The sequence below is a fragment of the Schistocerca cancellata genome, chromosome 4 (genome assembly GCF_023864275.1).
Source record: "Schistocerca cancellata isolate TAMUIC-IGC-003103 chromosome 4, iqSchCanc2.1, whole genome shotgun sequence".
NCBI classification, from domain to species: Eukaryota; Metazoa; Arthropoda; class Insecta; order Orthoptera; family Acrididae; genus Schistocerca; species Schistocerca cancellata.
The window spans coordinates 778,945,741-778,962,424 of NC_064629.1; the positions used below are offsets into that span (position 1 = coordinate 778,945,741).

A 16,684-nucleotide genomic window follows, 5' to 3' on the forward strand; every position below is an offset into this window, starting at 1 on the left:
TTTTACATTTCCCACATTAAAAAAGAATAATTACATTGTTGGTGACAATGTTAGAAAACGTTTACTACCATCAGAGGCATGACCACCGCACTACATTCTGAGGTACTCACATTATTCCAAAGAGTTTACAAAGCAAAAGTTTTCAAACTTTCTTTACCAAACAAGAATCTTCGCTAAAATATATCATTATTTTGTAAATCAATCTACAAATAAATTTAATAATTAGCATTAGATTGTGTAATTAACAATATGAATTTTAAGTGTGCCACAAATTTTGTAATTACAATTAGCTCTAGTCAACATGAAGTTATACGACCTGACACATCTCCAAAATATCTTGTCACGTTAACACATCGTTATCAATGCCGTTCACAGTCTCTGGGTACTCAGACCAACTCAACAACGCTGTGAATAACTTCGCCTGCCAGAAAAGTCATGCACAAGCTACTTTTTCTAAAAACCACAAAAATTTTTCTTTACTCGTTAATCCAACTTTTCTACGCTGTGGATCACACTTTTACAGTAATCTGGCCACTATGCAGACATGTACACTGAGTAACTTTTTTTTTCCAAAATTTTTTTCTAATTTCTTCATAACAATTTTTTATTACCCCTTCTAATATGACTAATTGCCATCCTGGTAGAAAAATTGCCATCTGGGCAGGGTCGCCAATATCTGTCACTCTACTCATTTTCATGTTTGTCAAACATAAGCAAAAACATCCTGTGAGTGTGTTAGCATCACTAGAATAAATTAATGGGGTAGGATTGCACCCTTATTATACGACAGAGCACAAAAGTGGTTCATTTACTGTATTATTGTCAATAAAGCACACTGGTTTACATAGAGTGTGAAATGACAGTTTCAGGACGTTTGTCAAGGTAACATATTACATCCTGATTAACAGAAATAACACTGAACACAACAATATTAAATTTAAATAGAAGGTTCTCTACATATTTTTTCTTACATCTAGACAGTGAAGCACTGTCTGAGTTGATCAATATTACGTCAAGTCATCTGATTCCAGGTTCTAAGTTTCGTACTACTTAAGATGACAATAGAGATGGAGCAGCGTGTATACTTCAATGCCCTCTCAGTTCTTGCAAGAACAATTAACTATGTGGCTGTTTCGTTTCTCTGCTATCGGAGCTCAACGAATTTTTTTTTGCATCATGAAGAGCATGATGCGCTCTGTTCTACACTAGACGCTAGTTGAGAGGAGAGTCCACGAAGTTTTCGGTATTCTGTCTTTCGTAGCAAAATGTCCCCCAGCTGTGTCCTTTCGTACTTCACCTCACAGCTTTTTTAGACCAATGGGAGTGTTCCTTTCATCTCTTGAAAACTATTCTGCCAGTCGCAAAGGGCATACCTTCAAACAGTGCCGTAATCTCACCACTTCTACTCCTTCCAAATTTATTTCAGCCACTGCGATATTTTGTGCCCGATCCTGGCGCCTAAGAATTACACGCGTACATCACAAGAGCACCACGGACCTTTCACGTGATCAGAAATGCGACTTTTTCTAACTGTGTCTCAGACCTGTTTTTATCCATCTGGAAATTCTCCAACGCAATTTTCCAAAGAATTTCACCATCTCAGGCAGCACTTGGCCGTCACCTGCTTCCTTTTAGGTACCGCCTGGTGCATTCGCCATCTCCCTCGCCACTGGTCACACCCTGCTAAAAGTCTTTCACTGTACGTTAGCCTAGTCCATCTCCAACTCAAGCGTCTCTTCCAGCAGCTTTTTTCACCTTTTTCTCATTACATGCAGGATTTGGGTTAATACCATCGAATCGAGTATCATACTTTTTGCATTACATGCAGTACATTATGATAGGTAAATGTGCTCACTCTCACCAAAGTATGTCATGTGATGTATCAATCTACTCGTTATGATATATAGAAACTCCTGTAAGGTGGGAAATTAACATTTATTCAAGATGCCACTTTAAAAGTTCACACATCAAATATTTGCTCATAACGATATGTAACCACACATAACGATACATAAATACGAGGTTTGTTTTTTAAGTAAGGGCCGTTTTTATTTTTAAAAAAAGATACAAATACTTTTGAAAAAAAACTTTTATTTTCTGATTCTCCACACTTTAACCTATTTTCCTACATAGTTGCCTTGTTTATTTAAGCACTTGTCATAGCGTACAACTAAGTTTTTAATTCCCTCTTCAGAGAATTCGGCCGCCTGCTGCCACAGCCAAGAGTTCACGGCCGCTTTCACTTCATCGTCGTCATTGAAGTGCTGTCCGCCAAGATGTTGTTTCAGGTACCGGAAAAGGTGAAAATCGCTAGGAGCAAGGTCGGGGCTGTATGGTGCATGATCCAAAACTTCCCAGCCAAAAGAATCAATCAAATCCTGAGTCTTTTGAGAGGTGTGAGGCCTAGCGTTATCGTGCAGGAGCAAAACTCCTTTTGTCAGCATGCCGCGCCTTTTGTTTTGAATTGTTCTGCGAAGCTTCTTTATAGTTGCACAGTAGGCATCTGAGTTGATTGTCGTTCCTCGTGGCATTAAGTCCACTAGCAAAACACCGCGCCGGTCCCAGAACACAGTTGCCATAATCTTGCACTTTGATAGAGTCTGTTTGGCTTTGACCTTGACGGGTGAGGTTGTGTGTCGCCATTCCATCGATTGTCGCTTGCTTTCGGTAGTGATATGGGATACCCATGTTTCATCTCCAGTGACAATTTGACTCAACAAGTCATCCCCTTCTTCCTCGTAACGAATCACAAAGTCCAATGAAGTGGCAAATCTGTTCCCTTTGTGGTCCTCTGTGAGGAGTATGGGTAACCACCGAGAACACAGTTTCTTAAAGTTTAGGTTTTCAGACACAATTTTGTACAAAACCGATCTTGAAACTTCTGGAAATTCCAAAGAAAGAGTGGAAATTGTGAATCTTCTGTCCTCACGAATCTTTGTTTCGACTGCAGCCACCAAATCATCAGTGATCACAGAGGGCCGGCCTGAGCGTTCTTCGTCATGGACGTTTTGACGGCCATTTTTAAACTCTCTAACCCATTGAAGCACTTTACCTTCACTCATTGCATTCAAGCCATAAACTTCTGTTAACTGACGATGAATTTCTGCAGCTGACAGGTTTCTCGCGGTCAAAAAACGTATCACTGACCGTATCTCACACGCGGCAGGCGATTCAATAATCGTAAACATTATAAAGTAGCACAGCGATGCGTACACGTCAGCTACAGAGCTGCAACTTGCATCAGTGTGAACGGGAAGGATGCCGGCAAGTGGCGCGGTGGCTTGTTGCGGCGTCCGCGAGAACTACGGGACTATACGTGCGAACGGCCCTGACTTAAAAAACAACCCTCGTATTTGCTTGTAACCATACGTTCTCAATTATTTGGCAGAGCCATGTTTAATGGAACAATTTTGCTTCTGTTATCATATGGCCTTACTTTCACCTGTCTTAGTTTTGATATTTTTTGTTTTTTATTTATTATTAGTCCTGTAGGTCATACATTTTGTACAGTAAATCACATCCTGATATTGGAGAATTAAAAATTATATTACGATGTTGTATGATGAGAGATGGTGGTGGTGGTACATACTTCACATAGCAGAATACATATAAGAGATATAGACAAAAACATAAATCTATAAGATACAATAGTTTAAATTATTGTACAAAGTAGGAATACATACAAGTGAACAACAAATGAAAATTTACATTTCTAAGAAATAATCCATATGTTTTGCATAGTTATCATTACCAAGAATATTGCTTACAGATGGGTCGCTACTGGAGATTATATTTGTATTACCAAATTTTATTCACATAGTGCACACACAGATAAAAAATTACAGCTGTACATTATAGTTAAAATAGAATCCAGTTTATTATGAGTAATTGAAATTTTGTTTGAAGAAATTCATGTACAGAATAGAAACACTGACATAGTAATAATTCCTTTAATTTAATTCTCATTAGTTTTCGATTTTTGCTTTTTTTGATATCTGATGGGAGGCGATTGTATATTTTAATGTCCATTCACTTAACTACATTAGGATATAATTTCGTGTTGTGAGCTGTAATTTGTAATTGAGTTTCCTTTCTGGTGTCATGCATGTGGCTGTCTACACTTCTGTGAAGGGATTCCAAGTGCTGTACTGTAAAACAAACAAATTCCATTACATAGAGACATGGCAGTGGCAGGATTTTTAACTTTTTAACAGCGGTTTGCAGTGCTCAGTTCTTTTTTTAAATGTCATTATGCATACAACTTGTGTTTGTAGTTTGAGAATTATGAAAGATTCAGAGCTATTTCCCGAGAAGATCAGGTCATAGCTCAAGAGAGACTCAAACAGCTTCAAAGTGTCTACACTGGTTGTGTTTTGTAATGATCTTGATAAACACAGATTTTATTAAGCTTTTGTGACACTGTCCCAATGTGTAGTTACTAATGACAAGTCCAAGAAATTTGGTGTCCTGTCTGTTTGTAATATTATCTCTGCAAATAACTATAAGTGCACTGAAGGGGTAAGATTTTGTCTTGTGCAGAAGTTCACACTTACAGTTTTCTTTGCATTTATGAGTATTCTATTTGCTTCAAACCAAGGTTGCAATTGACAAGTAGTTGCATTGACTACATCTTGCAAGACATCACCTGTACTGGTTATCAAAATATTCGTGTCTTTGGCGTACAGAACGTAGCTGGCATTTGGTATATCTTCTGCAAGGTCATTGCTGAACAATATGAAAAGGAGAGGACTAAGAACAGACACAATTTTTTGTATGCAGTGTATCTGACTTGCAGTACCTGGATGTCTTAGAATTTCTTATTTCTATGTATTGTTTTCTTTCGCTGAGGTAGCTACAGCTCCACTTATGAGCTACATCCCTCATCCCATTCTTCTGGAGTTTCATATGGAGCAGCTTGTGGTCGACCTTTTAAAATGCCTTGGACTGATTAGAAATACACCTACAACAGGTTGTTCATGATCGACAAAACTTGAGTACTTTTCCAAAAACGTGTATGAAGCATGTGTGGTGGACTTGTTTTTTTAAAATCCATATTGGGAAGTTAAAATTCTGATGTCACAAATAAAAAATAATTCTTACCTTATTGACATACAGGATTTAAAGTTTTGTGAGAAAGTAGATAGTATCGTAATTGCCTTATTGTCTTCTATGTCAGTTTTCTCTCCCTTCTTGTAGAGGGGTACAATTTTAGCAAATTTTCGCTGGGCTGGTAATGTTCCCTCTGGAAATGTATTTATGATACATGACAAGGGCCCACTGATGTAGTTTGAACACCTATGAAATAAGAACCAGCGTATCATATCAAGCCCTGCAAATAAATCTTTTTTAATTTTTTTCTTTACAATATCTTCAATTTCACATGGTGTTGTAGGAGATAGGAAAAAGCAGCTAAGAGGAGTATTGTTTTTGGAAAGAGATTGTACAGTGTTTGGAGAGTTAGTCAGGAGATTTGTGGGAATTTATGAAAAATACCTATTACATTTAATAGCAATTTTCTGTACATTTTCAGTCTTCTATCCTTCTATACTCAATGGGATTTTATCCTTTGCCCTTATTTTTCTACGAGTCTGTTCATTTACTATACTCCAGATTGTCTTGCATTTGTTGGAAAAGCCACTAATTGTTTTATCACTGTGACCCTTTTTTCACATCTCATAGCCCTCCTGTATGTGGGTTTGTAATTTTTATAGTATGCCTTGAACTCTTTGGGTGTGGCACTGTCCAATTTGCTAAGTCTGTACCGCAGTCTCGCTTTTTATGAAGAAGTTTTAATACCTTTTTTCACCTAAGCATTCTTTTTTCTTTTAGTGGTTATTTTTTATTTTTGCTGGGAAATGGCAGTTAAAGTAACACTCAAATATATGCAAAAAATTGTCCAACATTTCATCTGAAGTTCAAGAAGTAAATACACTTCTTTCTTTAATCTAAGTAAAACGTTATTTATGTTACTGTCACTGTAACTTCTACCCTTAATAGCCGTTTTTCCTGTTGGGAGTACATTGAGTCATGGTTTAAAATGTATTGTAAGTGCACTGTGATCCGAAAAACCAAAATTTTCATTCTGTACAATGCAGTCAATGTTAGTGGCTACCTGATCCAGACAATCTCTACGTCTACACCATACTCCGCAAGCCACCTAATGGTGTGTGGCGGAGGGCACTCTAAGTACCACTATCTGATCCCTCCAACCCTGTTCCACCGTGTTTGTGGGAAGAATGATTGTCAGTAAGCCTCTGTATTGGCTCTAATTTTTAGAATTCCTCCTTGTGGTCATTACGTATGATGTATGTGGGGTGAAGTAATACATTGTCCCACTCCTCGTGAAAAGTGCTGTCCCGAAATTTCAATAGTAAAAATCTCCATGATATACAAAGTCTCTCTTGTAGCGTCCGCCAGAGGAGTTTGTTTAGCATCTCCGTAACGCTCTCTCACCAACTAAACGATCCCATGAATGCGCCGCTCTTCATTGGATCTTCTCTATCCACTCTATCAGTACTACCTGGCAGAGATCCCAGGCAGATGAACAATACTCAAGAATCGGGCGAACAAGTGTCTTATAAGCTACTTGTTTCGTGAATGAGTTACATTTCCTTAAGAGTCTTCTGATGAATCTGAGTCTGGTTTCTGCTGTTCCCACTATCTGTTTTATATAGTCATTCCACTTAAGGTCGCTATGGATAATTACGCCTAGATATTATACATCAGACACTGTCTCTAGCTGTTTGTCATCAATAGTGTAGCTGTACAGTTGTGGATTTCTTTCCTGTATATGCATAATATAATATATTCATTTATGTTCAGGGTCAATAGCCACACCATTCATCAATTCTCTGCAGGTCGTTCTGCATGTTCTTACTATCTCTTGGTGTTGCTACTTTGGTATAGACAAATGCGTCATCAGCGAATAGCCTTATGGAGTATCTAATGCTTAGCAAGTTCATATTGTAAAGAGCAATGGTCCTATCACACTTCCTGTGGTACTCCGGATATTACCTTTACATCAGTCGATTAAGTTCCGCCCGCATCTCGTGGTCGTGCGGTAGCGTTCTCGCTTCCCACGCCCGGGTTCGATTCCCGGCGGGGCCAGGGATTTTCTCTGCCTCGTGATGGCTGGGTGTTGTGTGCTGTCCTTAGGTTAGTTAGGTTTAAGTAGTTCTAAGTTCTAGGGGACTTATGACCACAGCAGTTGAGTCCCATATAGTGCTCAGAGCCATTTTTGATTAAGTTCCGTTAAGAGCAACATGTTGAGTTCTATCTGCAAGAAAGTCTTGAATCCAATGCAGGTCTGCTCCAAACTCCATAAGCTCGTATTTTTTCATTAAATGGCAGTGTGGCACGGTGTCAAATGCCTTACTGAAATTAAGGAATATGGCATCAACCTGAGTGCTGTTGTCCACTGCGCCGTGGATCTCATGGAGGAACAGAGCGAGTTGGAGATATGACTTCTATATAATTAAGCTAAATGACATCATTAAATATTTTAGTTGCGACTCTAGCAAATTCTTCAAAAAATCAGTGTTGAGATCACCACATATTATTACATTTTTTCGAGTTATTGTAACATGCTTTTTCTAGTAATAATGCACCAGGCATCTATAGATACATATTGCACATGTATTTAGGTCAGCTAATTCAGTGTTTTTGCATAAGGAATATACTTCACAGCGTTGGGCGCAATGTTCAGACTATTTCCTGGAGGGGAGTTCCGGGGTTTACTGCTCCTGTAACTGAATATTCCGACTTCCCTATGAGAATAGTGACCAAATCTCGTCTATGGCTACCTGAGAAGATCCAAATTTTTGGTTTTGTTGCCTCTTTACCCAGTATTTTGTTTTGTCTTCCTGACGGTAAATTGATATTTAGGTCAATTACTACAGTTCTGGTGACGTTAGAATTGCACTGTATATTGTTTTGTTTTTGCCTCTACTAATAATAACTTATTTTGTCTTTCTGGCTGTTAATTGATTTTTAGGCCACTGACTACACTGCTAATGCCCTTAAAACGCACTGTGTGTATATATAGTGGTTCTTCTTTCAGCGCATCTGAGATAAATCGTCTTGATTGCACTATCTCGTCCTCTGCACTGAACAAAGCCACATTCACAATGTGGGTTTATCACTTTTATGTTCTTCATGCACGATGGATGGATCCATAAATGTGTGAAAGAGCACAAACGAATACCGCTGTAAACACTATTTTGACAGTTTATGCACTGTAAATTGTACATAATATGCAGAACACTGCATTATTAGCATACGCGACGCCATCTTAATGATGACATTTCGTGTCGAATATAGACGTAATTCTCATATTTGTAACTGTGAGTGGGTTAACTATAGTAAATAATTGTTATAAGTAAACTTTACAGAATGTGCCTGCAGTGTCAGTGTTCAGTCACATGTGCGTCAGTTTCTTGTTCACAATCTTCGTTTTGTCTGCGAAATTGTGATTTGCATTGACAGATTAGATCTTGCTCAACACATTTTCTATTGATATAGCAAATATTTTCGTGTCAAGTTAGTGCGCAGTTGTTGATCTGCACGGACAACCAGTTTAGCCACCATACTTTGAGCAGAGAAATCATAGCTTTTATTAACCTTGCACTTTCATTCTGTTTAGAATTCCAGGTTTTTTCCTCCATTTCATTATTTCACTGTCAATCTTTCACATCGTTTTATAGACTTGTTTTGTAAAACAATCTGCTCAATGTAGAATTTTGTGTAAATGGAATTTTGACGAGTTCAGTTGGTACCTCATAATAGTGGCTAGTTCAGAGTCATATGTTAGTGGGAGGGTAAGCAATGTGTATGTTTGTTTGGGTTGTTAGAAATTAAATGTAGTATTTATCTTTTGCAGTGTATAGTGGAGAGAATTGTGGAGTTGAATTAATTAATTGCGTCATTACGATTTTTTATTGAAGATGAATACGCCGGAAAGGTGTAAAATTTATTGACTGCTGCAAAGAAGTTAATTGTGAGTGCAAATTGACAGCTAAAACATTACTCTTATTTTTTCTGCAGTATTATTCGTAATAAATATAATTGAGTTTTGTTTGCAGTGGTTTCGTTATGGAAATATGTTTAATAAGTGTACCGTACTTAGCTGATTCTGTTTCTAATAGACATATTTTGTAGATATGATTGCGTCGATAGGGTGTGAAATTTAGCCGCAGCGACTAAGAAGATTGTGAGCGCTTGTAGACAGTTTTAATAGTTCTTCTGTTACTGCATCCCTCAACGTTAACATCTTCACAACTTATAGCTGTCATTTAAAACATGTCATGATTGCCGTGCACTGGCAAAAACATTATATGACGCTATTGTAAGACTTCGTGTGTTTTTGATTGTGTGCCGAAATCCACGTAATAGCAATTACGAAAGCTCATGAGAGTTCAGTCAAATGGGTGACACATTGATTAATTTCATTTGATACTCATTTTGATCCTAGAGATTACATTCGGTACTATTATGTTCATGTAATATTGGACAAGTCAAGAATAAATTTTTAGCTACACAATACTTCTTTACAATTTATTGCTTTAGTGGTACAGGAGCTGTGTGCATAATTACAAGAAACATCTAGTTGCAATAGTGCCTCAAAACCTTATAGTAAAGTAACGGAAATAATATTTAATGTTTATTGACAACAGTGAATTATTGCATTTACCATATTTTTTAAAATGGTTTCAGGCAGCCACATATAATGTTAAAGATTGCCTTTTTAATCTATTGTCCACAAGGGATATTTTCAGTATCTTTTGTATATGTTACAAGACACACACACACACACACACACACTCTCTCTCTCTCTCTCTACTGTCAATTGCACAAATCGATCTCACTACTTGTTACTTAATACTAGCAGTATTAAGAAACTGAACTCAGTTGGAAGTATAGGGCTGAACTCTGTCTGATCATCTAAATTTATGTTTTCTGCTGAAGCCCTACATCACTTAAGGCAAATACCATGAGGTTTTGGTCTAATGAACAACATGATCCATGAGAATAGGCCTATTCCTTACTACATAGATGGCATCTGGCACATTCAAGTTTGTACCTATGTTTCAATTTTAGCTTTCAGTCAGATATTTTGTTTGTAATATGCCATTTATTTCTTTGGGGGCAATGGCTTAGGTCATGTTGTTTACTAGACCTGTATGAGCCTAATACAGATGGCAGTCCACTGAGGAAACAGTTTTTTGTATTGTGTTGTATGGTAGGCATACATTTTTTTTTATGTGTAGTTGTGATGACAGACTGAACTATAGTGTAGCACAAAGGCTTAGTTTAGTTAGAAGGTGATAATTTGGTTGTGTGTTGCTAAAGCCAACAAATTTGTCATGACAATAATTATTTATAATTATATACACCACACTTTTCATAGTAACATTTACATCCAATATCAGCTGATGCAGTTTCTTATACAGATTGAAGTCCCACCACCTTGTAATTTTTCCTGGAATAGTGGTGAACTAATCTGAAGTTATGAATATACTGATAAGGTAATCCGACGCTTTTCGCCAGTGTAGGGTTCTGTGCTCAGGGTTGACTTATTTGCCATAGACACTAACCCTATTATAGATTGTATCCTGCCAGATATCCCAGGCTCTCTTTTCGTTGAAGACTTTGTGATCTATTGCAGCTCTTTGTGAACCTGTCTAGTTGAGCAGCATCTTCAGCAGTGTCTTGATCATCTTTACTTATGAAGCATTGACAATGGCTTCTACTTTTCTGCTAACATAACTTTCTGTGTGAACTTTTGGTGGTGCCAGGAATTTCTTCCCATGTCCCTATGTCTCGATCCATTTCTTCTTCCGTTTGTTGACACAACAAAATTCTTGGGAATCATGGCCCCCCCCCCCCTTTGTGGGTGCATGGGTTAGAATAGGCCCAAGGTACTCCTACCTGTCGTAACAGGTGACTAAAAGGAGTCTCACACATTTTGGCCTTTATGTGGTGTCAGGTTTGACCTCCATCTTTTTAAATTTTCCCAATGAGCAAGCCAATTGGGGAAGGGCGCCTTACATGGTGCATCATGTCCGTCATGCATTGAGATCTTTAGCCCACTTTCTCATCGTCACATTGCAGTCCCGCTCATTCTCCATCTCTTGGGCAAGGACACATTCCTGGTTGCATTTTCCACCACGCACTATGCAGCATTGCTTTCTGCACTAACGATGACCATAGACTTCTTAGCACCTCGTATCCTGCATGGTAGCCAGTCCATTGTGGTGGGGTCGCCATGTACCCTGTTGGTTGTAGCCTCCTAACAACACAGGGATTTCTCTGCTGATGCCTGCGCCCTTAACTCCCCACATATGCCAAGGAGTAGATGCCCTTCACCCTGGGGCATTGCGACTCCCGGCGATGACAATCCTGCCAAGTGGCTTTTGCTTCAGCTGGGTGGCACCTGTAGGGCCAGGCCCCTTGTTGGAGTGGGTGGCACCCGTAGGGCCAGGCCCCTTGTTGGAGTGGGTGGCATCAGGACGGATGACACGCCCTGAAGCGTAGTAAATCATCTCTTGCTGGGTGTCAAACACCTGCAGTCTCTAAGTGGGCAAATTCTAACTTCAATGCTAAGAAATATGACCCCAAATAGTTCCCCTCCCTGGCCACAGCATGGGAGGAACACCAGGCTAAGGATGGCAGTGAAGCTTATTCGCCCCGGTACCTCGTATGTACAAGAGTTGATGGGGAATCTTTCATGATTCAGTTTTTTGTGGAGCATTTGGAGGACAAGTTTGGGGAGGTGGAGGGCTTGTCCAAAATGCACTCTGGGTCCGTCTTGATAAAAACAGCATCCTCTGCCCAGTCAAGGGCATTACTCGCTTGTGACAGGTTGGGGGTTGTTTCTGTTATCATCATGCCCCATAAGAGCTTAAATATGGTCCCGGGTATTATATTCCACAGGGACCTTCGTTTGCAGTCTGATGACGAGCTGCATGCCAATTTAGAGCGGCAAGGTGTTCATTTCATCCGACGCATCCATCGGGGTCCGAGGGATAATCAGGTTGCCACCAGTGCCTTCATCTTGGACTTCGAGGGTGACACATTGCCCGAAAAGGTCAAGGTGATGGTCTACCGCTATGACGTCAAGCCATATATCCCTTCCCCGATGTGGTGCTTTAGTGCTGGAAGTTTGGCCATATGTCTTCCCACTGTACTTCCAGCGTTACATGTCGAGATTGTGGATGTCCATCGCACCCAAATACTCCATGTTCCTTGCCTCCCATCTGTGTCAACTGCAGAGAGCACCATTCATCTTGCTCGCCAGACTGCAGGATTTTACAGAAAGAGAGGAAAATCATGGAATAAAAGACGCTGGACCAACTGACCTACACTGAGGCTAAGAGGAAATTAGAGCACCTACATCCTGTGGCTATGACATATTCTTACACCGCCGCTACGAGGGCAGTTGTCGCCCCATCAGTTCCACCCATTCGTTGTTGCCTCTCAGAACCAGAAGACTACACCTGCCCCCTTGACGGTGGGGGGCACTTCCCTCACTATTGCTCCTGCACCACCTACTTCGGGAGCAACACCTACCACCCCCTCCCCCTCCCTACCATCAGGGATATCAGTCCTCGCTCCTGAGCCGGAGAAGTGTAAGTCTTCTGCGGCTCCTCTCACTAGGAAGGGGTCCCATGGGTCACTCCCTTCCCATGTTTCTGGTAGTGGGAAAGATGACATCCGCCAGTGGCTGAAGAGCCCAGAAGCAGCATGTCATAGGGCTTCACGCTCATCCTCAGTCCCAGAGAATGAATCATTGAAGGCCTCCCAGCCAGGGAAACTCAAGGAGCAGTGAGAGAAATCCAAAGAGATGTTCCCCAATACCAAGGGAATTGCGATGGCACACACACCACTGCTACCTACAAGCTCTGCATCTGCGGATGAGGTGGAGATTCTGGCATCCGCTGAGGACATCGATCTCGCCGGACTGCCAGACACAATGGATATAGACTGCTCAGGCAAAAAGTCAGTGTCGGCAGGTGACCCTGATGCGTAAGCTGCCTCATTGAATGCTCCATCTCTTCCCAGTCTCACAATGACGTCCCCTCCAGTGGAATTGTGGCAGTTTTTGCCACCTCCTGGTTGAGCTACAGCAATTGTTAAGCTTTACACCTGCTTCCTGCATTGCCCTCCAGGAAACCTGGTTCCCGGCAATGCGGACCCCTGCCCTCCGCAGCTATAAGGGATACTACCGGAACCGTAGTGACTGTAATGGAGTGTCAGGTGGAGTTTGTGTTTATGTCCTAAACTCAGTCTGTTGTCATCCGGATGGTGCTGTACCCCTGAATGTATTAGGTGCCCTGATTGATCAACTCCCTAAACCTCTCGTACTTTTGGGAGATTTTAACACCCATAACCTCTTGTGGGTTGATACCGTGCTTACTGGCAGAGGCAGAGATGTCGAAACTTTACTGTCTCAGTTCGACCTCTACCTCTTAAATACTGGGGCCGCCACACATTTCAGCATGGCTCATGGTAGTTGCTCTGACATTGATTTATCAATTTGCAGCCCAGGTCTTCTCCCATCTATCCACTGGAGAGCACATTACAACGTATGTCGTGGTGACCACTTCCCCATCTTCCTGTCACTGCCCCGGTGTCAGGCCCAGGGACGCCTGCCCAGATGGGCTTTAAACAAGGCGGACTGGGAAACTTTCACCTCTGCTGTCAACGCTTAATCTCCCCCACATGGGAACATCGATGTGATGGTTCAGCAGGTGACAACAACATCGTTTCTGTGGCAGAAAATGTGATCCCTCGCTCTTTAGGGTGTCCCCAACCCCAGTGAAAGGTAGTCCTTTGGTGATCACCGGTAGTCGCTGAAGCAATTAAGGAGCATCGGCGAGCTCTACAGTAGCATAAGCGGCACCCATCCCTGGAACACCTCATAGCCTTTAAACGGCTCCACGCCCGCCGACTTATCAAACGACGGAAGCAGAAGTGTTGGTAGAAACATGTCTCAACTATTGGGTGCCATACATCACCTTCCCAAGTCTGGGCCAAGATCATATGTGTTTTCGGGCACCAGGTGTTTCTGGTGTTAACATAAATGGCGTGTTATCAGCTGACACAAACACGATTGCTGAGCACTTTGCTGGGCACTATGCTTGAGCCTCTGTGTTGGAGAATTAACCCCAGCCTTTTGCACTCTCAAATGGTGGCTGGAAGGGAAAGTCCTCTCGTTCACTACATGCCACAATGAATCCTATAATTCCCCATTTACAGAGTGGGAGCTCCGCAGTGCCCTTGCACATTGCCCCGACACAGCTCATGGGCCAGATCGGATCCACAGTCAGATGATTACACTTCTCTCATCTGACTACAAGTGTCATCTCCTCGTCATCTTCAACCAGATCTGGTGCGATGCCATCTTTCCATCGCAATGGCAGGAGAGCACCATCATTCCGGTGCTCAAACACGGTAAAAACCCACTTGATGTGTGTAGCTATCGGCCCATCAGCCTCACCAACATTCTTTGTAAGCTTCTGGAATGTATGATGTGTCAGGGGTGGGGTTGGGTCCCGGAGTCACGTGGTCTACTGCCTCCATGTCAGGGTGGCTTCCATCAGGGTCGGCCTACCACTGATAATCTTGTGTCTGTTGAGTCTGCCATCTGAACAGTCTTTCCCAGATGCCAATACCTGGTTGCCGTCTTTTTTGATTTACAAAAAGCGTATGAGACCACCTGGTGACATATCCTTGCCACATTATACGAGTGACATCTCCGAGGCCCACTCCCATTTTTTATCCAAAATTTCCTGTTACTTTGTACTTCCCACATGCAAGTTGATGTCTCCCATAGTTCCCCCCATATCCAGGAGAATGGGGTCCCACAGGGCTCTGTATTGAGTGTTTCTCTTTTTTTAGTGGCCATCAATGGTGTAGCTGCTGTAGGGCCGTCCGTCTCACCTTCTCTGTATACAGACAACTTCTGCATTTCGTACTGCCCCACTAGTACCGGTGTTGCTGAGCGAGCCATCAACAAGGCGCAGTCATGGGCTCTAGCCACCGGTTACCAGCCACAAAGTCATGTGTTATGCAGTTTCATCAACATTGTACCGTTCGCCCGGAACCAGAACTAGATAATGATGATCCACTCACTGTAGTGGAGACATTTAGATTTAGAGACATTTAGGCTCCACAGAGCCCTTGTTCAATCCCGCCTTGACTATGGGAGTCTGGTTTATGGTTTGGCAGCACCCTCAGTGTTGCATTTATTCGAGCCAGTGCACCACTGTGGCGTTCGCCCAGCGACAGGAGCTCTTAGTACGAGTCCAGTGACCAGCGTCCTTGTGGAGATTAGGTGTGCACAACTGCTGGTCAGTTACGTTGCACATATGCGTAGTTCTCCTGCACATCTGAATCACCGTCTTCTTTTCCCACCCACAGCAGTTCATATCCCGCATCGGCAGCCCAAGTCAGGGCTTCCAATTGCAGTTAGTGTCCAATCCCTTCGTTCCACACTGGAGTCCTTGCCTTTACCACCTACACTTGAGGTCCATTCACGTACACCTCCGTGGTGTACACCTAGCCTGCAGCTTTGCATGGACCTTTCACATGGCCCTTAAGACTCAGTTAACCCCGCAGCTCTCTGCTGCCACTTCCTCTTGATTCTTGACATGTACCGATGGCTTGATGACTAATGGTTATGTCGGCTTCGCAATGTCCATGGAGGACACACTGAACAGCATTCCTTGCCGGATGGCAGCAGTGTTTTCACTGCCGAGCTGGTGGCTATATCTCAAGCTCTTGAGCACATCCATTTATGCCCTTGGGAGTCGTTTCTTCTGTGTACTGACTCCTTGAGCAGTTTACAAGCTATCAACCAGTCATAGTTTGGTAGCGACCATCCAGGAGTCCATCTATGCGCTGGAAAGGTCCGATCGTTCAGTGGTATTTGTGTGGACCCCAGGTCATGTCGGAATCCCATGCAATGAACTTGCCGACAGGCTACACCAAAACTGCTTATGGAGATCGGCTACTCTGCAACTGACCTGCGTGCAGTACTATGCTGCAAGGTTTAGTGGCTTTCGGAGACGAAATTGCATAACCTCAGCACACACAAGAAACTGCGTGCCATTAAGGGGACTATGAATGTGTGGCAGTCCACCATGTGGGCCTCTCGCAGGGACTCTGTGGTTCTCTGCCAGCTCCGCATTGGCCATGCTTCGGTGACACACGGCTACGTCCTGCGCTGTGATGACCCACCTCAGTGTTGGCTGACAGTAGCCCATATCTTGGTGAGCTGTCCTCCTTTGGCTGCCCTGCGATGGACTCTACAGTTGCTGGACTCATTGCCATTAATTTTAGCTGACAACACCTCATCGGCTAATTTAGTTTTATGGTTTATATGTGATGGTGCGTTTTATAATTCTATATAAGTTTTCGCGCATGTCTTTTGTCCCTTTGTGTTCTCCACTGTAATGCTTTTAGGGTGGATGCTTTAATGTGTTGCAGAATGGCTGACGTTTTCTTTTTATTCTCGTTGTTGGCAAGCCACGGTCATCTGCTCTCATGTTTTTACCCCTTCTACCTGTTTCTTGCTTCTCTCTGTGGTTTTGTTTTCCTGTTTTGTCCATAGTAGTGTTGGTTGTCCTGTCGTTCTTCTGGTTCTTCCTTTCTCCTTTACTGTGTTGTACATCTCCTTTCTTTT

The 16,684-nt window shown here is 42.1% G+C and overlaps 1 protein-coding gene across 2 annotated transcripts in view; it reads left to right on the forward strand.

Moving 5' to 3' along the window:
- Nucleotides 1–8,790: 8,790 nt before the first annotated feature.
- The window catches only part of LOC126184627 (exocyst complex component 1), a 254,800-nt gene continuing 246,906 nt past the window's right edge, over nt 8,791–16,684 (forward strand). For both annotated transcript variants that reach the window (XM_049927094.1, XM_049927095.1), the window contains exon 1: nt 8,791–8,995. The gene's annotated coding sequence lies outside the window, so the exon portion shown is untranslated. The remainder of the gene's footprint in view (nt 8,996–16,684) is intronic.